Source organism: Hetaerina americana, unplaced genomic scaffold (assembly GCF_022747635.1).
Source record: "Hetaerina americana unplaced genomic scaffold, ioHetAmer1.1.p SCAF_4, whole genome shotgun sequence".
Taxonomy (NCBI): Eukaryota; Metazoa; Arthropoda; class Insecta; order Odonata; family Calopterygidae; genus Hetaerina; species Hetaerina americana.
In genome coordinates, this window is record NW_027286985.1 from 104,533,695 (window position 1) to 104,557,119 (window position 23,425).

Sequence of the window (23,425 nt, forward strand, 5' to 3'; positions counted from 1 at the left end):
CATTATAATAAGAGATAAAATTTTTAACTTACTACACAAATCCAAAGATTATAAGAAATAAGCAGCTGTTAAGTTTATATGAAACAGTTATTCATGGCATATTTACACTATCATAAACTTACTGAATCGATTATTAAGATCTTCAATTCTGTTTCTTATCCACCAACAGTTCTTGAAATAGATATACCCGTGTGCTGTGTTCAAGCTCCCGTTTGTTTCTTGCTTTTTACTTGATTGAAAGAAGAAGTGAGAATGCTGATTCACGTAAACCAGTCGCTATTAGTGTAATTTTAGCCATAGAGAATTGCGATTGGTGGAAATAAATGCTCGAGTTGTCACAAAAAATTTATTAACTTTATTTTTGGAACTCAATTCAAGGCTTTTTGATATTACGGGGATCAATTAGCTCGTCTTTTACTGGGTCATTTTCCATGATTTTTTATAAATCCAGATGAAAAAGTTAACGTATCCCAGCTAAATTCATTTGGTCAGGAGGAATTAGTCTTGCACTGCCTCAATCAAAGTTTTTAAAATTTAATACTTTGCTATTCCAAACTTCTTTCTATAGTTCGCCAACAACTAAAGGGATTTCATCAAGGGATTTGAAATTGGCAAACTTACTTGACTCCACCCCTCTTCTTTTGTGATCATAATTTTTTAATAATTTAAATATTGGGTGCGTTTTCATCAGCTCTCGCGAGAAAGGCATCCTTACCTTTCAGTCGATACATCTCACAATCATGGGTAGTAAAATCAAATTTAAGATCTTCGAAATATGAATTAATATTAAATTAATTTTTACTAAAAAAAGTCAGTTAAATATTTTAAGTTCAACGTGACTTCCTCAAATAATTCCTCCGGATAAACCATCGTACCAATCTGTATGAAACATTGGTACGAAATGATGCATTTCAGCCTCTCTGCTCAAGGATTTTGACCCAAGGTGATTCAATACTTTTACTTTGATAAAATTCACAACACTGACACAAAACCACAAACAGAATTCAAATGATGTGAATATTTTCATTTATCAAACCATCCCGGAGGACTCGACGTCTTTTTAAAACATTTAATTTCATTACTTCGACTCAAGTCTGAATTTTCTCTTTTAGATGAAAAATTGCATGCATACATTATGTTATACTAATTTGTATTTGAGGCTACTTGAATAAATAAATTCATTTCCAAATTCACGGTCCACTGCCTTTGTAATTCGATTGTCTACGAAAATAAATTTCTCGTTTGCTTCATTCTAATGCAGCTAGCTAGTAAAGACAAGGTGTTAATAATACGGCTAGAAATAATAAAATGGCTGGAAGCAAGGAAACAATTTGTCAAAACTTAAGTGTGCAGCGTGGCGCTCTATGGTTCCAAGATTTGGAACATTGGAAAAGTTGACCAGCAAAGAATGGAAGCCTTTGAAACATGGTGCTGGAAGAGAATGCTGAAGATTAAATGGACAGACAAAGTGAGGAACGAGGGAGAATGTACATAGAGGAGCAGAAGAGGATAGGACCATATAGAGAACTCTACGGCAAAGAAGAAATAGATGGATTGGACACACATTGAGACACAATGGATTGATTAGGAACATAAAAGGAGGTAAAATAGAAGGGAGGATCCTACGAGGAAGACCAAGAATCATGTACACAGGACAAATTAAGAGGGACGTTAAACAGAGAAGGTATCAAGGATTTACGGCTTTGAAATTAAATAGAGTAGAATGGTGGGCTGCAGTAAACCGTTTTGAACAGTTTTAATGCCTCCGCATTTTGTGAGTGAAAATACTGTAGTCCACGGATTAATGGGCGCGGAATAATTTTTATGTTGAAATTTGGAATGTAGCCCAGGGATCATGGCATTGCAGTCCGAGGGTGGACCACACACGATCGAGGTCAGCTACGAGGACGCGAGTGGGGATCCACCGCCAGAGATTCATAAAAAAATTAAATCAGTGGATCACTCGTCGCGAGTGATAGTGTTCACTCCACTCGCCTCTCAACTCGGCGAAGTGCTTTGGGAACCCAAAACTAATAATCTAACCATGCCTTTACGTGGGGATTGATTGTATGAGGGCGTCCCACCCATGGCACGCGCTCGGCGACACTCCCTCCCCCCGCCTGTCTTTCCCCCCCGGCTAGGCGACAACTCGATGATCGTTTGCGCACTTGTGCATGAGTGGTTTTATTCTCTTTTACGAGTGTTGACCTAACACCCCTCTCCACATGCCCTCGCGGGGTATTGTGTAGATGTAGATGAACCGTCTTGAGGAAGGGTCTTTAAGGACACCAGATCATTAATCATAAATAGAAATGTATCTGGCACCACATACGCATTGATTTCTGTGTTTTGCTTCTACTGTGATGTGGATTCTTAGGAGGATAATGGAATTCGTGAATGTTTCCGACCCTGAGCATGGCTTACCTGATTCGAGGCTTAAATATTCTCCTCAACGTGCCGAAAATTAAGTGTATCAAAAGATATGTTTATGTGATGGTTAACCCAGCTACCATTTTTCGTACGTGTCCATATATGGTGCGTAGGGGTAGGAATAACCGCAAACGACGGCGCTAAGGTATGTCGCTTTTCAAATACTCAGTAGCGTAGTATTTATTCATTATGTTATCTACTAACGTGATTTTTATTAGCAGCCTGTCTCAAGTGGAGAGAGAAGTGTTGTAAAGTGAGGTACCTAATTGCATAGAAGTAGATGTAAACCATTTCCACTTTCGGAATAGTTTGGCATGTTTGTGATTAACTGAAATTTTAGGAATTACACCAGAAGGATCAACACGCTTTTATTAATATAATTTATTATTTGTTCCACTCTTCATTCAATCATTCATTCCACCATGATGCGACTTGTTGAGATGTATCTGATGATGCCGCATCATATTGTTTTCCAGCTTCTCCTTCAATCCTTGCAGGGTGAACTGGAACGAGGGACATTATGGTCAATTCCGCCGCATTAAAGACGTTTATCTATCTATCCGTCTATCCCTCGTCCTTTTCGGCGGTCGGGGGGGGGGGGGGGGAAGGGCATTTTCCACCGTCCACTGCCTACATGAGATGCGTGTCAGATTCCCTACCCGTGAATTAAGGGGCGGAGACTATGAGTTACATGTCCATGTGATGGGGGAGTTTACCCATCTTACCTTTCAATTCTGCAAGACCTCTCTTGTTATGATGGAGGCCTTTCATATAAATGATTGTGGTTCATGTTTATTCCCTTTTCTTGAATAACAAATCACTAATTCCTTAGATGGGTTAACCCTTGTTTTGAAATAAGTGTTCCTCCTGCATGCGTACAAGTTTGCACGTTTTTTGTTAGTTTTTTAACAAATATTTTTCCCTTTCCCCTTTCTCTCCCATATCCTCCCTTATCACTTACTCTTCCCACCTGGTGGTGCTTGCACCCCCTACCACACACCTTTTTGGTGGATCACGGGGTAATTTTGTCGATGTCGAGCATATTAAAACGCTTTGTTCCATAAACTAGAATTACATTGTTCGCTTTAACTTCATGGATATAAACATCGTCCATTAAATGAAGCCTGAAACCACAAATTTTTATTGAAGCTAAACTAAATTTTAACGCTGAAAGGGTGGCACTGAGCTATCCCCGTCAAATTACCTAGCGATGACTTATCAGGGTAACATGTAGATATAGATAAAGACGTCAGGAGACTATATTTGTTCACTCTACCAAACCAATATCAAGATTTGGGGACCGATGTCGATGCGAGATGCTGACGGGGATGAGATGAATGGGATTGGGTTGCCGAGTGCTGCAATTCAATTCGTGAGTTGATAAAAGCTGGCGATGGAATCGTCCCTCCGTCGTTTTTAGAAACAAGGGCGCGAGGTACGCGGGTGAATGCTGCATTCGCTTCCCAGCAATCTCTAGCTCCCTCTTTACAAGTGCAGCAAGCATTTTGTGATATTCTTTTATCCTTGAACACTTGGCAAATCATGCCCAAAGTCTCCGTACTCGATTTCTCCCAACAGCATACAATTTGAATGTGTACCGAAGTTCAATCTTTCGCTGTATTTTCCGCTTGCACCGAGTCACTCGACAAGGGTCCATTAAAACACGATGTAGCCTGAACGAACGCTCGCAAACGATTGGAGTTTGGCGAGCGTTGAAGGTCAAATACTTTACCACCAAGCCTGCGCGGTACGATGTACAATCACGTCAGGAAAAAAATTGCTAACCATAATTTTTACAGAAACCTTGAATGTAGTGAGACAATCCTTCGGTGTTAAACACACAAGCACTCAAAAAAGCGAGACGCTCATTCCCCTTTCACAATTTTGACCGTGTTCCGAACGATATTACTTCGCCTCCACGCCCCCCCCACCGTGGTCGCAGCAATTAACTACGGGGCTTTTAATACAATGTCCCCGGAGATGTCTCCTCTCTACTTTCTCCCTTGAAACCAATTTTGGAGAAATCTCAAACGGTGCCTATCTCTCCACCCCCTACCCCACCGTTCCCCACCCCCCTGGTGCTCCCCTCCCTCCCTTGGGCCACCCATTTCCCCGTTTAATTAATTTATCTCCGGTAACTCTCCCCCAGGTATCAGTATATATGTATTTGCCACAAAGGTTGCTCCTTCAAACAACCTCTCTCTTCCTTCCATTCAATCTCAATAGGGCGGCGACAAAGGCCGAAACAATGGCGTGTTTCGACCCTCTCACTCCCAGAACCCTTTCTAAATTCAAACCCTCCCCCTCCTATCCCCCTCCCCCTCTCATTTTGTCTCCTCCATGCCCAATCTTCAAATTGTGCTCGTCCCTGAATCTTGCCAAGGGTTTGTGTCTGGTGTGTCGCGAATAAATGATGCCCTCCTCCTGGCCACATAGGAGTACCCTATTAGAATCTCCATGCTCCCTTAAATCATTTAGACTTCGACGCATTCTCCTGGCAATCTTGATTAGCCAAAAGCAAAATGAAGACGGTTTTCAGCCACTGATGCCACTACTGCGGGTAAAATTCCACTGCTAATAGAAAATACGAGGGTTATTGGAAAAGTGAGGTCCGAATCGCAGTAGCTAATCGAATGCTGAGCGAACATTTGAAACTCGCGTGCGCACCGACTCCCGGTACGCCTTACGCATTAAATGACCCCATTTGCATTGGTATTGTTTCAGTAAGCTGTTTATATTGTCAGTTCAAAATTTTTAAAACAATTTATCAGCGCGCTGAGCGTAAAATACGTTCAGTGATTCGTTTGTTGACAGCAAGGAACGTTTCGTCATCAGCGGAAATTGATCGACTGATAAGTAACATTAAGTGCATGGCCCCAATGTGACGAGTGACGGCAAAGTGCATTAGTGGGTTACAGCTTTCAAGGATGGGTGGCAGAAAATAGAACACAGTTATCTTTTATTCAACATAAATTGGACATTTTCGGGCTTTCCGCGATGAAGGCGTGCTCTTCGCTGCGTAGTGACCATGAGAACTCATACACCATTCGGTCCACCCCAGGACACTCCCTCGTCGACGGGCGCTGCGAGAAAGACAGGGATGGACACACAACTATGCATCCGCGTGGTAGATAGACGTGACCTAAGAGTGGCAAGGGCTCCGTGGAGGTCATTTCCTTGTTTGAGCGCGGACGCGGCCTTGGGAATAATGTTTTGGGTGACTCTGTTGCCGAAGTTATACTGAGGGAGTAAAGATTCTAGTGGAGCGTTGAGTTTCGCCTTTGGTGCAGATTGTATTTCCGAGAGTTATCTCTGCTGGCCAGTTTATTCCGGTGGCACAACGCGTTTCGAACCAAATGTCTCAGGATGCCATGGATGGTTTTTCCTCAGTGCACAGCAGGACCTTCAAGGGAAGTTGCCCTTCATCCTGTTTCGACGCTTAATATCCACTCCTCTCGAGTGACTGAATTCGCGGAAATTGCCCCTCGTTCCGCCGTCTCACCTTGGAGAAGTTTAGAGATTCCCTTGCCGGTGGATACATGTACAGGGTTGCACCAAAAAGTGGTAGGACTGATTTTTTTACAAGAATTTTATACTTACATCGACTTAATAATCTTCAAAGTATGCTCCTTGAGCTGCTACACACAATGTATAACGTTGCTCCCATTCCCCGTACGCCGGAAATTTTCTTTAGGGATGCCGTTGATGACCCTCGTCGAAACCTCTTGAACGGCCTTTATCGAGTCGAAACGTCGTCTCTTGAGCTGTATTTTCATCAGGGGGAAGAAAAAGAAGTCCGGTGGTGCCAGATCGGGAGAATAGGGTGGGTGCGGCAACGTGGAAACGCCGTATTTGGCCAGGAGCTGTCTGACGGCGAGCGCGCCATGACAGAATTTTCGGCACCATCTTGGCGCACACCTTGTGCATGGCCAAATCCTGTGAAATAATGCGTTGGACGTTGGATGCAGGCAGACCGAACTGGTCTGAAATTTCTTCACTGGTTAAGCGTCGGTCTGTGTTCAGCAGTGTCCTCACTCTGTCCACATTCGTGTCGGTTCTTGCCGTCGACGGCCGTCCGGAGCGATGGTCGTCTTCAACGAGCTCCCTACCCTCTTTAAACAACTTGTGCCACTCAAATACTGTGGAACGGCTTAAGGCAGTGTCCCCATAAGCCTGCTTGATCATATCGAGGGGGTCAGTTGCCGTCTTCCCGAGTTTCGCACAAAACTTCACGGAATAACGTTGCTCTAAATTCAGATTCATTTTGTTTTTCGACGCGGACAAAAAACTTGCTTCACTAAAATCGGTGTCCTCACTCAATGACAGCCCGCAGGCGACTGAGGTTGGTGTCGGTCAGTTGCTAAGAGCCCCCTCCACCTTACCCGGCCAGGCAGACCCCCCTCCACCGCTCCGTTCGCGCCAGAGAAAATCAGTCCTACCACTTTTGGGTGCTTCCCTGTATACTCTCTGCATAATTGTTCATATGCTGTGCGTCGTTTCTCGCGGTAACGCCTGGGTACGCAGGCGGGAAACACTATTACCTTCCTCACCAACTCTGACATCTTTTATGGATGTCATTTTCTCCTGATTGATTCCCGATGTGCGTAGCATGTATGGGTGTTTGTACATGTGTGTAAGTTTTTGCCCTCGTGAATTTTGAGACGATTTCTGGTGTTTTGTTGGCAAATCCCTTCCCGCATGACCAAGTGGGAATTAACAGCTCTAAACTAGAGCAGCAAAGCAGTCATGGCAATGGAAACATGTTGATTCACCACCACCTAAGAAAGCAAAGGCAATGCGGTCGGCCGGAAAGGTGATGGCTTCAGTATTTTATAATGGAAAAGGGATTCTGCTGATAGATTGTCTTCCCACTGGTCAAACAATGACTGGAAAATACTTAGCTAACCTCATGGACCAATTAGGGCAAAATATGCACGAAAAAATGCCAGATTTGACCAGGAAGAAAGTCATATTTCATCAAGACAATGCACGCCCACACACAAGTGACGTTACCATGGCAAAAATACGTTAACTAAGATAGGAATCGTTGCCACAGCCACGTTATTCGCCTGATTTGGCTCCATCAGATTTCCAAATGTTCCCAAAGGTCTCAAAACATTCCTCGGTGGACGGAGATTCTCTTTAAACAAAGAACTAGCTGCCGAATTTGTTGGATATTTTGCAGGAAAGTAGGCCCTGAAGGAATCTAATTTTCGAGATGGGATCAAGGCATTGGAACAGTGCCGGACCAAGGGTATGATTGTACAGAAAGAATACATCAAAAGATAAAAAAGTTCCATTGGGTTGATTCATCTATTTCTATTCCATTCCAAGAGCTTATCAAATTACACTCGTAACACTCTCTAGTCATTTTTCGTCGTGCTTTCGCCTTGGACTCTCCCGCCGCCAGTTAGCAGGTTCCGGGGACCATGTGGACAGCACACATCAGCAGAGTACTACTACTTTTTTACTTGCGGAGTCAGGAGTCGGGCCCTCAAGTTACATATCTTAACTCTTCCCCCAATCCAGCTGTTCATGGCCTGCGTTAGTATGGTGGCGGTCTATCAGAAAATCGGTTGTAGTCGTTGTTGTAGCTGTTGTGTTAAAAAATATTTTTTTTTGTTACGGTTACTATCCGCAATATACAGATCGGCATTGGGTTGTTGAAGACTGAAATAGACGGGAGAATGTTAGGCAAACGAGGAAAGGGCAGGAACAGGATAGGGATGTTGGACGGGATTAAGGGAGGAAGGAAGTACACAGAGATGTAGAAGAATTTGATATAGAGTGGGTAGTTGGAATGCGTTTAATTCGGAGTGACAAAATATTTATTTGGTAGTTGTATCTATCTTAACCGGTAGATTACGTAAAAAGTATTGGTATGTGTTTCCTCTGTGATAACCATTTTGCCCTTCCTTCTCAAGAATTTGAAGTGGATGATTTTTTCCCATTTCCATCATCCCTTAAAATGCCCTCCTCCTATCCCTTGCCCTTCTCACCAGCTTGCTGATTGAACCCTGTGTCACTCACCTTCTTGGTGGATCGCGGGGTATTTGCGTAGATGTAAGTGTGTACCTTTTTCCATTCGGTTACTATCCGCAATATACAGACATACCTCGGAAATTCCGGCATTCATAGTGTACGAGGCCTTCGAGCACTCTAATGAAACGGACAATGGAATCAATGCAGTGCAGAACAGAATGTTTTGTCGATGTTCAGTGAGCAGGTTGAAATATTACGAAAAATATGTCCTCCATTCTTTATTAACCACACGTGTTTGTTTGTTCACTTTAGGTGTCGGATCCCATTTTGAGAACTGTGGAAGGCATGGTTGATTTGGCCCTTTATTTTGTTCCTCTCACCAATGACAATGATGGGAGTGTTTTTTTCACTCTGGAAAATAGAGTGCACTTAGTTTCAAATCCCGATCGCTCCCAATTTATCGCCCCTCACCCCAAAATTTCTTTTATGTCAGATAATGTATCAACTAAGGGGAAAGGACTTTGCACGTTTAAAATATTTTTTGAATAATGCTATTCGTTGTTTGTTCTCTCTCAGGTGTTTTATATCTACCTATAAATCTACATAATATCCCGCAAGCTACCGCAAGGGCGTGTGGCGGGGAGTGTTAGGTCACCACCCGTCAAAAAGGGAATTGAACCACATGCAAAGCGAGCAAATTCATGCAAAAATACACAGGACACACAAAAATGCACCAATGCACGTGTGGTATATTCTTACAGAAATCTTTTTAACTAACACGCATTCGAATATGTATACCATCAACTAACATACACATTCACATTATATGTGTACACCAGATGTCCAACCTTGTCCTGACTTGTAAATCGAATGTTTTTACTATTTCTACAGTGACTTTGGTTTCTTAATATAATGATTTCTGATTGTCCTGGGAAAGAATGAGTATTTGTATCTATCTTTACTGGAATCAATATTCCTTATCTTATCTTTGTGGTCTGATCTACCCAAATAGCGTCGGGCCATAGTAATAAATCTTTTATTGTCATTGCTAAACTAGTTTCTAATGAACCTTTCTAAAACTCTTAGTATCGCTTGTTCTCTTCTCATCTCAAGTGGCTCCCAGCCTAATTTCCCTATAAGGGCTCTCGTCTTCTTATGGTAAACATTTTTGACGAATCTGGCGGATTTTCACTAGACTTCATCTAATTCTTTTTGCCAAACCTTCTCCCAATGATCCCAAATACTTGCAGCACATTCCAAATGAGGCCTAACTAGAGCAAAATAACAACGCTCCTTTACTTTCTCCTTATTTTTCCCCACCACCCGTCAAATTAATCCGAGTTTCTTTAAAACGGTTCCGCATATTGTCCAGATATATGCTCCCTATGAAAGGCGGGGTGTTAGAGTAGAGATAATTTTAAATGTTTTGCTATTTTCTTTTTGTTTTCTGTCTGTGTTAAACTTATGCTCCGTCTCTGTAAGGGTTACAGAATGGGTGGGGAGGGTAGTATTTAATTATTTGCTGCATTCCGAAGATAATTACAGGGAATAAGTTGTGCTGTCTCCCAGATTGAGCAAGAGAGTGCAATCACACTCCTGAGTTTAACACAGCACTGAATTCATATGGGAATGGTAAGCATGCTCAAATCGTTGTTTGATATTATACTCGAATGATTTTCTCAATTCAGTATAACTCGTCGGGTTGTATTCCACAAAAGGGACGAGGTTCAATAGTTCTGCATGAAGAAACTACTTTTTTGAGTAATGTTATTTGCATAGTGTTTTCCATTAAACTCTGGGATCACTGGGTAATCTCTGCGGACTAATTTTGTGCGGTGTATTGAAAACTGTTCCATTCAATCATAAAATTATTCATGAACGAGGTTTTTTAGAGCTAAATACATACAAATATTATATATTTACGGTCCCTTTACCCTTTGACCGTGACCTTTTATTCACGCATTACGGAGGATGTACAATAGCGAGAGATCGTAACAGTTTTATTAAAAATTTTTTTTTTCAAAAATTAAATGTTATGTCATATTGTAAAAATATTGTGTTTTATGGTTATGTTGCAAGTCTCATTGATTTTACTCGAGCGTTGCGCTATCGGAAGCAGTTGCAAGATGAAGCATGTTCGTTTCGCCCACGGCGACGATGGAGGCAGCACGCGACACTGCATTGAACACATGCTTCTGCAAGAACAAATTGTCAGTTGAAACGTACGAGGTCTGTCCAATAAATACGCGAACTGATGCCATTAAAAACTCAATTTTGCAAAATTTAGCCTTCATCGATTTTGTTCCTTTGAAAGTAAGTACTCTCCAATCGTTCCTATTCCATCTTCTCTATTCCTTTGTTTAAAGCACCCTTGGATGTCCTCGGGAGTTAGGCTATTTAGTTTTCTCGTCGTTCCTTACTTTTAGAGTATGTAATGAATGCTACAAGGAAGCTTATGGAGAGCCTTTATTAGCTTAATCAAAGCAAGATGATGGTTTTAAATGATTCAAGAGCGGAGACAATATCGAAGGAGGGAGGACCCGGAACTCCGGTTAACTTCGCGCTCCTGCGGGTGTAAACATAGCCTCCTATTGCAATTTAACCAGTGCTGTAATTTCAAGAGAATATCTCCAAATAAGTTTGAGAGCACTGCAAGAAATATTAGAAATACCAATCGGTGCCCGTTGTTAACAGAAATATTGTGCTCGAAGCGTGTTTGTGCTTGGTGGGTTCAGCAAAATCGCGATCATCTCACACAAGTCGGCTTAAGGGGCTCAGATATGTTTCAGTTTCAAAGGTTTTTATTTCCGCAAAGACATAGGATACAAGGAATGTATAAAATATAATAATAACTTAATAAAACAATACGGAAACCACATTTTAGGATTAACTCTCCTTCGGGATGGAAAATAACATCATAGTAAAGGATACATAAGAGTGTAGCGGTATCGGAAAAACATTTCTTTTCTTTTCAGCGCGAGCGGTATTATTATTATTAAAATTAATCCTTTGACTGCCGCCTCGATCGCCTTCGTCTCCTTAGGGACTCCTCCGCCTGGTATACACCAGGCGGTCACCCGTTGATCGGCGCCCACGCGGTGCGCCCTTTCCCTCAATGGGACCATTACACGGCGGACATTCGAGCTGCATATTACTACCATTTCCTCCCTCCGCGTTCCCTGACGTCTTACCCTAGGCAGTGCCCTCGGAGTAGGGGTAGGGGCTGCAGGTACGATTGTGCTGTCATCCGACAGCACCTGGTACCTGTTGGAGACGGGGATGGTATCTGCCTCCGCGGAGTCCAATCTACGCCGCAGCGTTACCTTCCCCTTGCCCCGAGAGACGACCCTCCAGTCGTTTGACCTACGGGCGTGAGACACTCCCTCGTTGAGAGATGGGACACGGGGTAGGTCTCTAATCGCCCAGCCACGTGTTGCATTCGGACGAATCCGTGCACCCATATGGGCGTGGCGGTTTTTCGTATTACCACCCCGAGCACCAACTTTCCCGAGGGGAACCCTCCGGCCGGTGATCTCCGATCGAAGCTCCCGCACCATTTTCTCTAGCATGACGATACGGGCCCTTAAATCCGCGCATTTGCCAGTGCCTTCGAGCATGGCAACAGGGGACCTAGATGAAGCAATCCTAAATAACTACCGAGTTCCCAACAAAAGCTAACCTCTATACGCTACGCTAGAATTTCTAAGAGGGGTTGGTTAAATTTAGCTCAATCAATAAGCTACGTTTTGGAAGATAGTAAAAAAAAGATAGAATAGAAAAGAAAGCACTCACCGATAACCAATTAGATTCGAAGGACAAAAACCACCGCAAGCCAATAAGAGTACCCACTAGGAATACAACCACACTATTAAAAACTAATAACAAGCAACACAAAACCTAACTTAACTAAACTATTTCACAAGATTAAAGCTAACAGTAAACTACACTTCACTAGGGAAGAACAAACACAGAAGCAAAGAAGTAACAGCAGGCACGCAGGTAGTCTTAGGTAGGTTCGAACCGGTTCTAGGGAGCTAGCTCGAGCACGTCTGCTCTCGGCAGAAGCCAGGCAGAGATTGACCTGGAGACAGAAAATACCTGGAAGGTTCCGGTCCCCCCCCCCTACGAGGTGGTGATCCTCAGGGTTAGCCAAGCATATGTCTGCTAATACCTCGACTGCGTACATCCCTTCGCTGGGGCTTCTGTACATTACAACTCTTTCTTTAAGCTTTCCCTACATTCCTACCTTTAACATGAACACACATAATCTCACAATCATTTCTTACCCATTCCAACGTACTTATTAAGTTTTTATCTACACATATGAATATCCCCCCTCCAAGACCATCTCTATCACTTCTGTTAACTGCCAAATTTTGAGGAAAAATCTCGTTTGACATAATCTGATCACATAGCCACGACTCCGAGCCCATCACAATATCCGGATTACATGCATCAACAAACGTCTCGAAATGGCATACTTTATTAAGAATACAGGGTTCGTCCGGAAAATAAGTGTACTGAGCTCAGGAAAAAAATTTATTACACTTTTACATATCTTAAGCTAATATTCCTCAAAATAGGACCCTTGTGAGTCGATACACTTGTTCCAGCGGCGTTCCCATTCCTGGAACGCTCCCGCGAAGGCATCATCGGGAACCTCTCGAAGACACGTCGTCACGGCCTCTTTGACGGCGTCCAAAGTCCCGTATCGCGTTCCTTTCAAACTCCTCTTTATCTTCGGGAACAGAAAGAAGTCCGGTGGTGCCAAGTCCGGGCTGTAGGGCGGGTGCGGCAGCGTTGCCACGCCGTGCTTGGCCAAGAAGTCCGACACGACAAGCGCGGTGTGAGACGGCGCATTGTCGTGATGCAGCCGCCAGATGTTTTTGATCGCTGGCCGGACGCGGGCGACTCGTTTTCGAAGCCTGTCGAGCACTTGGACGTAAAATGCAGCATTTACAGTTTGTCGTTCAGGTACAAATTCGTAGTGGACGACTCCCCTTTTGTCAAAAAAGACAATCAGCATCGCCTTGATCCGAGATTTGCTCATGCGAGCTTTCTTTTGACGGGTTGATGATGGAGTGTGCCACTCCGCACTTTGTCTCTTCGACTCCGGGTCGTACTCAAAGATCCACGTCTCGTCACCCGAAACAACGTTCTCTGAAAAATGTGGATCATTTTTGCAGTGATCCGCAAGTTGTGTCGCGATTTCCAAACGATTGAGTCTTTGATCATCACTGAGCACTTTCGGCACCAACTTTGCACAAATTTTTCGCATCTGTAATTGGTGCCTAATAATCTCGTGCACTATTGTTTTTGGCACAGTACACTGCTCTGCTATCATCCGAACACTAAGACGACGATCAGAGTTCAGTACATCGCGAACTTTTCGCACATTTTCGTCGGTGAGTGTCGTTGATGGGCGTCCAGGCCGTGGTTCGTCGTCGACCTCTTCTCTGCCCTCCACGAACATCTTGTGCCACCGAAAGATCATGTTTCTGGACATGGCTGACTCCCCGTAAGCCTGGTTAATCATACCGACAGTTTCGGTAGACGATTTCCCAAGCTTTACCGCAAATTTGATGGAATAACGCTGCTCCAAAAACTTCGGCATCGCGTTCCGTGACGTGGGTCGAGCGTGGAGGTTCGCGTTAACAGAGCTCCTCACTACACCACAGCTCAGAGCCGACTGCCTTTGTCAACTTCGCTTGCCATCATACCCCCCTCCAATCGCAGCCCGTCAGAGCGGTGCTGGGCGCGCCTGGAGCGGCGGGAAAAAATCAGTAAACTTATTTTCCGGACGAACCTTGTACTTCGGTAGTTTACCTGTAAAACTTTTAGGCCCTTACCTTCCTTTGCTTCGGTATTGCGAGGTCCACCTCTTGTGCCCATTAAAGGTTTGCCTGCTCACTGAGCTTTAGTGCGACATTTTTAAACAGATTGGACATAACCGGGGATTCCTTTCTGTTTAAATGCACTCCATCGCGGCCCAAGGATCTGTCACCGACCCAAAAATTCGGGTCCACAAATGTCAGACTTTGTTGCACGCAAACCCACTCTTATCCTTCGTTTATGGCGTCAATTCTCTCCCAATGTATGTCCCATCTACGAAGAATTCCACTAATGAAAATTTGAGCACTTTTGAACTTATTTTTGGCCGAGGTCACCAAATCCCAAATAAAACCGATTAGATGGTCTTCTAACTTGACACTCTGTACGTCATTTGTCCCTACGTGAGTTATGATTACACTTTCATCACCTTCAAGAGCCATATTAGCTATTTTATGGTCCAATTGTTCCACTATTATCCCCGGAAAACACTGAACACTTTCATTGATACTTTCGGCACAATCTCTGACGAAACGTAGTATGGAATCACCAAATATTTTCACTTTGGGTGACCCTGGATCACCGAGAGACGTCCCCTTCCTTGACACTGTGACCTCCCTCATTGAAATCACTTCCCTCTTCGGTCTCGCATTTACAATATCCTTCCTTCCATCTCCTCCCTTCTTTGGCTGCTCTCTCCGTAGGATGCTTTCCCGTATTCCTCCAGCCCGATCGGCATCCGAATCACATGAGCTTGTATCACTTCTGGTCAGTCTTAAATCTTCCGATTTCCTCTTATCATACCTTCGGACTAAGTGGGGATCATCTTCGACTTGCTGTTTCACCTGCCGTCTCATCTCTGTTAATGATGCTTTCAGTTCCTCCTTTTCAGCGGAAAGGCTGAAAATTGTCTTACAAGCGTTGTTTAAATCCGCTTGCAGATTTTTAATTACCTCCTCTTTTTCTTCTAAACCTCCTCGATTCTTCTGACTTTCACACTTTCACTGCACTGCCAAATATCACTCACGCAATCCTCCAGTTTACTCTTAGAGTAATTAAAGTGGTGCCAAGAGCAACACCCACTACACTGGACTACATTTCTCAAATTTCTACAGCAAATAATACACTTTACACCCACTATTTCGCCCTTTCCCATTTCGCCCACAGAAGTGTGCCTTCTAACGGTCGCTAATGCTTTGCTTTAAAACACGACCGTCTCCCTCCACGGTCCGTGAGTGAGTGAATGAAAAATTCTTTTAATTGCTTTAGTGAAAAATTGTTCTATATACCGCAATGTTATTAAGATAGTTTAATAATCAAAATAAATCATTAAACCGGTTGATTCATTATAAATATGGTTCTTCTGAAAAAGGCAAATTATATATATTCAATACAATATGAAATATATCAAAATGTAATACGAATAAATATTTAAATTCTGCAGTTAATCCAGCACTCAGGTTTCTATACTGTATAAGCTCCGCCTTATGAATTATTAGGAATCTCCCTCAATAAAGTTACCTTTCAAAAACATTCTTTACCAAGATTCGGCCATATTAAAATCAAGACAAAAAATCCAACACAGCCCTCTGCTTCCAAGAAAAAAGACACGACTTTTACGTATCAGAGATGCATATTTTCTTTTTAACAGAAAACATAGAGACCTTAGGGGATTTTCAACTGAAATCTTACATTGTATATAACTACAATATACTGATCATGTTTATAATCAATCAAGGTCTTACTCACGAGTTTCAAGTGATCAAATTTTTTAAAATAGCTTTTCGGGAAGTTCTATGTCGCAATTTCAATCGGCTGAATTTCCATAATATATGCCAATGAGTGATAAAGATTATTTTTACATTAATTTCCAAGTATTATAAAATAAAATACATTAATGTAGCTTGGCCGCCAGCGATCCTAACTGATTTTACGAGCTCTCCGCCCAATTTCATTCCTCCTTCAAATTCTTCAAATGCCTCAACAATCATAATCTCTACGTATACTTTGAGCATCAACGGTGATAACAGGCAATCCTACCTTGCAACCCTTCCTAGCACTGCCCATCCGTACTCTCCGTTCCCCATTTGCACCTGATCAGTCTAAGATATGTACGGGCTGCGGATTTGTCTCCAGTCCCTCCCATGCATTCCTATTTTCTTCAATACACGCATTAGTTTTCCCCATTTTTCCCAATCGAGCGCCTTTTGGAAATCTAGGAAGCAGGCAAATAAGTCCTTATTGTATTCTATATTCCTCTCGATTAGTGATCTCAATATTACGAGGGAATCTCGCGTTCCTTCCCCATCAAAAACCCTAACTGGTGATCCCCTAAGTAACGATTTTCCTTGCTCTCCATCCTTTGTTGATGATTCTGAATACCACTTCAGCCGTATGAGAAATGTATGGCGATTGTCTTCATTTCATCAATTTAATTGGCGTCATCTTCTTTGAACACGGCGTACTCATTTTTCAGCCTTCCTTTTCGGTGGGTCGAAAGGACAGTCCTGAGCTTTTTTGAAACGTCTGCCTTTCGGAATAACGCGCAACCCCAACCTGCTCTTTTCTTGGTGAAGGAAGACACTCAGCTTTTCCACATAGAATATTTTTCTATAACAACCTAGATTTCATGACTGCGTCACATATTAAGGACCTTGAACGATAAGGGACCACAATGACATTGTCGACCGCTTTAGGGTAAAAATTTGTCCCATTTGTATTCAACCCCTTTCATGCACCCTAGCGGTGGCTTGCAGGGTAATAATATATCTAATACATCTTACTGGATAAATCTAATTGGCGATATCCTTGCTAAGAAATTAAAATGCAAATGCCTTCGTTTTGAAACATTTCTTTATTCAGATCAAAAATGATATGTATTGATAGCAAACATTTGATTAAAATACACAATGTAATTCGATAAGTCGACGCAAAATATTATATTTACAGGATTAATCAATAATTAGAATGATTGTTGATATCCATAACTTCCAGTGAATTCAGGACCGCAGTAATTCTCTTCGTAATGTTTCATCATATCAGCGAGATGGAGCTGCTTCATTCGTAGCTCATGTTCGAGATCATATAATTCTCTGGAGCGCATTTCCTTTATTGCCCTCACATATCTTCTAGTCTCATACAAATCCAGCATCCCCTTTTCGATCAAATTTAGAAGATACACATTTCGACGCTCCAATTCATCCAGCTTATTCAAGAGTGCCGTAACATGCCTTGCCAATGCTCTATCGTTTTCATGCATTGCCTGCTCCCGTGCCATCTTTGCCATTTCGTAAGACCACCGCGTCCATTGGTATTTCGTTTGAGCACGGCTTAAATCTTGCTCAACATATTCTCTCATTGAGGCCAGTCTCTGGTTGAAATAAGCATTGCCATCAGCCTGAAGACTTCTCTTCGCACGTTCAATGATGTCTTGAACATGTCTAGACTATATAAGGAAGAGGCCGATGATTAGGAATGGTGCTTCGTCAATATTAAATTATCAAATGCAAATGAAATGAAAAAGTAAATTTTAAAAGGTGACTGTATTGAAATACTGTTTATTATTATTCAATAATGCTATTCTCATGAATATTGATTGTCTACCTTTTATGTAAAAGGCTTCCATTTTATGATAAAGAGAATAAGAATAAGTTCACGCGGAGGGAAGAAAATTGTCGAGGAGAAGACAATGGGTGGCAGCGCGCATTTAACGGCAATATGCGGAGCATTTGCAAACGTTAGTCTCATTTAAATTTCAGATACCATACCTCAGTGGATTGACCTCTTCTCATGTCTTGAGGTGCAGTATCGGGAATCCATTGATGCTGTGTTGCTCCAGCCCTTGCTTGTTGCCAGTAAATAGGATTCTGCTCAGAACGGCTTGGCTTTCGTCTCGCAGCATTTCCCCTCGCGTTCTCTCCAACTCTTTCTTGGATTGTGTGCGGACCCCCTCTTCGCATGTCGTCACCAGCACCTCCTGACATGCTTACGAAGCCGTAAGCACCCGGTCGCTCAGGGATGGCTCGGGTGGCAACGTATAGTCGGCCATCTTTTGAGATGTGACTGAACTGGGGATCCTTTGGATGGTCTGCAGGCGAAGGTTCGCCTCCTTCGATCAGTCTTGTGACCCAGTCCGGAATTTTGAAGGCGCATTCCTCCCCGGGTTGACTTTCTTCAACCGGATGGTCCTCCCAGTTGAAGCGGGTACCGGTTGGCGCTGGTGGGAGCGCCTCGTGCCCTTTCGGGGGACTATTGAGGTATATTCCCCTTAGATTGCCCTGAGTCATATCCAGTAGAAGGTTGACGAAATGCATGTTTCTCATTCTCATGTCCGCTAAGCTGCGGGGTTTTGTCCGGATCAAGAATTTGATCCATGCGCCCGCTTGTTTGCGCAGGGGTTTTGGAAGCATATCGAAAGCCTTTTCTGCATGAGTAAGGCAGAAGAAATAATCATCCATGATTCTTTCATCTCCCGAAAATCGCTTTCCGTAGGGAGCACCTCTTCCATTGCAGGATGCCATTATAGCAAATGTAATAGTCAAGCACTAAATAGTACAGAAAGTGATAAAGAGGACCGAAAAGTTAATTGATCTTCGCAACTTCACCACTAATAGCTTTTTGAGTATCGGTAACTATACACACGCACATATATATCTAATTCGGCAGCATTGTTGCGATATCGCCTTGGTTCCAATTGTTATTGTTTACGTAAACATACATAAATGGAAGCATCAAAATAAATAAATAAAATACATATATGATTTAATTAAAACCAATCAACAAAATCCCGCATCCAACATTTAAGATATAGTTATACCCCCTTTTTATATTAGAAGGGCCGACCAATGCCTCAAAACGAGAGAGTTAGATACTCGATGTATTAAACTATTTGTTATTTCCACACATTATTCGCGACTGCAATAAATCGGAAACAAATAAGAGAGTAAAAGATACGTGATATTGAATATATGACTACACATCATTAAATTTCCGAAAGAGATTTGTGAAAGTTTAATTTAGTATACTTCTATTTTCGACAGCGGGAACGTATTATTTTTAGGTTCTCCCACTTTTTACAGGAATAAACTCCACAAACCTATATCTTAGGCTGGATGCACACTTAATTTCTATAATTTTATTGGAATGGCCTGTAAATTTTCAACATCACTGCTATAGAAACCTCATTCCCATTAAATGTAAGGGCTTTAATCCTTAAGCCTTACCAGCAAAAGTCAACAATGCTTTTTTGCCTTTAAATTATATTTTCTCTTTTTAAACATCCTATTTTTTTTTAGCTTTGCCGCACATTCCCCGAATGTATTTCACCCAGAAGAGGTGTTGAGCGAGACTAACGCATAGGTATTTAATCGAATTTATTTGATGGAATTTTAATACCAAGTGACGCACCGGCGATGTAAATAATTATGGTCATCTAATGAAGCTGCTGTATCCTCGGGAATACGGACATCTCTGTAAATCACTCCTTTGTCCGAAAATAAACGCATCTTACAATTGACTCCGGCGTCAATGCCGTTAACGTCAAGTGGGAATAAAAGAGGTCCGATGAACCTTCCCTGGGGAACACCTGAAGTACCTTCTAATGCATTTGAGCAAACGCCATCTATGACTACGCATGGGAAGGGTAGTATCGTTGCTTTTAACTAGTTCTGATGCAGTCACAAGTAGGTTTTATTATTTTGGCGTATTTTCATACTTTTTATTTTTGTCACTGATTGTGCGAGGAAAGAACAATTGTTTTAATTTTGAAAAATAGTGCACATTAACTAATGTTGGGTCACTGCAGCCCTATTCGGTAAATGAAATGAACACTATCATATATGCCACCCTCCCTCTGCTCCGCCATTCAGTTCTCCATTAAGTTCCGGTGTTTTCATGGGAGCGGTTCGATGATGTTTCGACACATAAATCTTCGTTTAACTATTTTCAGTAATCCCTCCCAATCTTTCGATCAATCTCGAATGAGTGCATCCATTTTGGATTTTTTCACGATCGATAAGGTATCAGAATAACACTGTCCGACCCCGGTAGGTTAAAACATTTTTGGATCAAAATTCATCTGTTGTGCATTCACCTCCCCCTGGCCCACACCCTAAGTACTTGTTTGTAGGGTTTCTAAAAAATGAAAACAAAAATTAATAATCAGCCTCCGCCATTGACCACGCCGCTTTTAGTGTTGGAGGCCACTCCAAATTGCTCCTCTTATAACTCGTTGAATATATTCAATGAATCCAGCGCCAGAAATGATATCTGCTTTATGCTGTGATGTGTTAGAATCCCTATTTTATTCATGAGTCATCTAGCGTAGTTAACAATGCTATGTGACATGCGCTAATTTCGTCCTGAAGGTCTTGACAGACGACCAACGCCAGGATGTCTGCTTGCAAAGATTTTCTTCAACGTCATCGCGAAGAATCCCCAAACCCCTAACAGCCCTACCTTTGTACCAGCAGGCTATTCTTTATTCCCCTATTTACGTTAAATCCTCACTCTCTCTAAGGACAACAGCATGGAACCCTAATTTAAGTCGTCGTAGAAGCTTTCACTCTAGTACCCTTAAGAGTACCATTATCTGGAATACTCCAACCAGGCAACCTTCGATTTGTTGATAAGCCGTTGGCAAACATAGGTCGACGCTCAAGGGGCGTAGTTTTATGGATTTTTAAAAACTCTGGCAAGATATGAGTAAAATATTTTTCTCCTCATTATTTTATACGAACCAATAAAAACTGAATATCTTACAGGATGATCGCGTCCGCTATATGTACAATTATACCTTCCGATTCATTTCCAGCCGCAAGGTTAAAACATTAACAAGTAAATGGCTATGAGATAGAAAAAGGGTTTCACATATCTCCCGCGATGAAAGAAACCAGGGAAATCAATGAAACCACAAAAGGAAATTTTCTTTCCTGCACAATTTTTAGACTTTCCCTCCGAGAAAGTCTGTAGCCGGGACATGAGGGTTAGTCATTTTTGGATAGCAACCGATGAAACATTTTTGTCGCAGTGAGAATTCACCCAGCTAGCACAATTCATTTTCTCCATAGCAAGGGCAATTACTTTTGAATGGTAGATTCAATGGAGTTTCGCTCAGTAATGGTGTCTTGGGTGATCAGCTTATATTTAATAATTGAGTCTTTATTATTAATATTATTAATAAAAACACAAATGTACTTATAGACAGGGCAAGGTGGCACACACGTCTCAAATAATCCCAAAAGATATTAAATAAAATCAGTCTTCAAAACACAAATTTCTCTAACTAAACAAGCGAATCCCCATGTCATTTACATCCATCAATCAGCAAGAAGAAAGATTTAAAAAATTAACCTATTACGTATAATACAATACACCACAAATCAATCAAATTATTACATAGATTCCTTACATATTTTCTTAAAAGTAAATACTCTGTCAGGAAAGGGCTCGATTATTTGTGCATGTAGGGTGTTTCATTTAACAATTGTTCTATTTTTTCTCTTTACCCGGCATTTTACCTTAAATTTGAGTTAATTTCTTGGTATAAAATTTGGGTTCCCCGCCTCTTTCCTAAGATCTGCCCCTTCAGAACGCGGAACATTCCCCAAAGTCTGCTTACTTTCCTTCTAGTTTGTAGAGGTTCCCAGGCCAGCGTTTTTAGCATGTCAGACACACTCTCCATCCTCCTATGCTTCCCCAGTACATATCGGGCAGCCTTTCTTTGTACCTTTTCCAGTTTTTTGATATATCCTTCTTCATAAGGGTCCCATACAAGAGAAGCGGAATCTAAAATTGGTCTTACTAGGGTCTGATATGCCTTTTCCTTAGTTGCTCTAACGCTCCCTTGTTGTATTGTCCCGGCATTCTGTAATGGGAAGAGGGAAACCAGTAAAACCGTCACCAGGCCACAGGAGAAGTAGTGCAATGAATAAATATATTATCAGGCAAAGATGAAATGAAATAGAAGACAGCGAAGAGATAACAACATTCGAGTCTTTGAGAGTATAACAATAAGTATAAATTCCACTACAGTTTGTATCAGTTTTTAAATTTAAGGGGTTCCTCATCCTTCTATAATACGTATAGTCCCATGTGATTTTTTCCAGATCCCCAATATGAAGAAACACCTGTGTGGAAAGGGGTTTTGGTCATCAGAAGCAGTCCTATATAAGGTACCATGTTTCTATTTCTGCTTTCGACGGCTCCTCCTGACGCAATATGATATTCAACTCAATGAAACATTTACCACATGTATGTATGTCACACGTGAATTTGGAATATGACACACAATACATTTTTTATATAAATGGCCGGAAAAGAAATGCATGATCATAATTTATGGAAAAGGTATTGCACGTATCACATTATAAACTGATTGACGTGGACCGCATAAAAAATCTATGCCCACTAATTCAACTTTGGTGGAAAATTATTTTAATCACCGAAATAATTCACCTAATTCGTAAATTAGAATTTTACGGTTGGACTTGGTTCGCGAAATAACTGAGACTATAAAAACAAGTGATTAATCCGCTTTTTTAGAAATTTAGCATGCAGCTTGGTTGACCGTTGTTCTGTTCTTGACCTTTCCTTGGCTCGAACTCGGGCGATGCCTGTGGGCAGCCCCAGATTTCCTTGCTGTGTAACGTTTCCAGACGCTGCAACCCCCGGGGTTGCACTGGCGGACACGGATAATGAACGGAAGATGGGGGAATCGGCAATAGTGACTACTCACTCCCAAGTACGTTCTTTAACCTTACGGGTGAGATATTCCTTGTATTTGTAGAAAAATAATAATCAAACAGACCTTTGGAGTAATTCCTGTGTTTTTTTTTATTCCACGTCATGGCGGAAGTTGTAAAAACAGCATTTTAACTGGCTGTCGTAAAACGACGGTGCATGTGACTTAGTGAGAGTGATAAATGAGAACAATGTAAAATAATAGTGAACCTTTAAAGGAACGGTGTTCGTATTCCGAAGCGGAATCCCATTATAGTAATCCCTTTGCTCCCAGCTAGAATTACTCGGGACTAGATGAGAAGAATGTCAGGTTAGGTTAAAAAGAAACTTAACATTTCCACCAAAAGGATTTAATATTTCACGACCATGGTTTCGATGCTGCGCATCATCATCCGGTAACGTATATCAGCGTTTCTCCAGTTTTATAGTCTGGCTCCAAGAGGGG

The 23,425-nt window shown here is 42.0% G+C and overlaps 1 protein-coding gene across 1 annotated transcript in view; it reads right to left on the reverse strand.

The window, feature by feature from the left end:
- The window catches only part of LOC139692533 (uncharacterized), a 616,764-nt gene that overhangs the window by 119,481 nt on the left and 473,858 nt on the right, over positions 1–23,425 (reverse strand). The window lies entirely within an intron of this gene.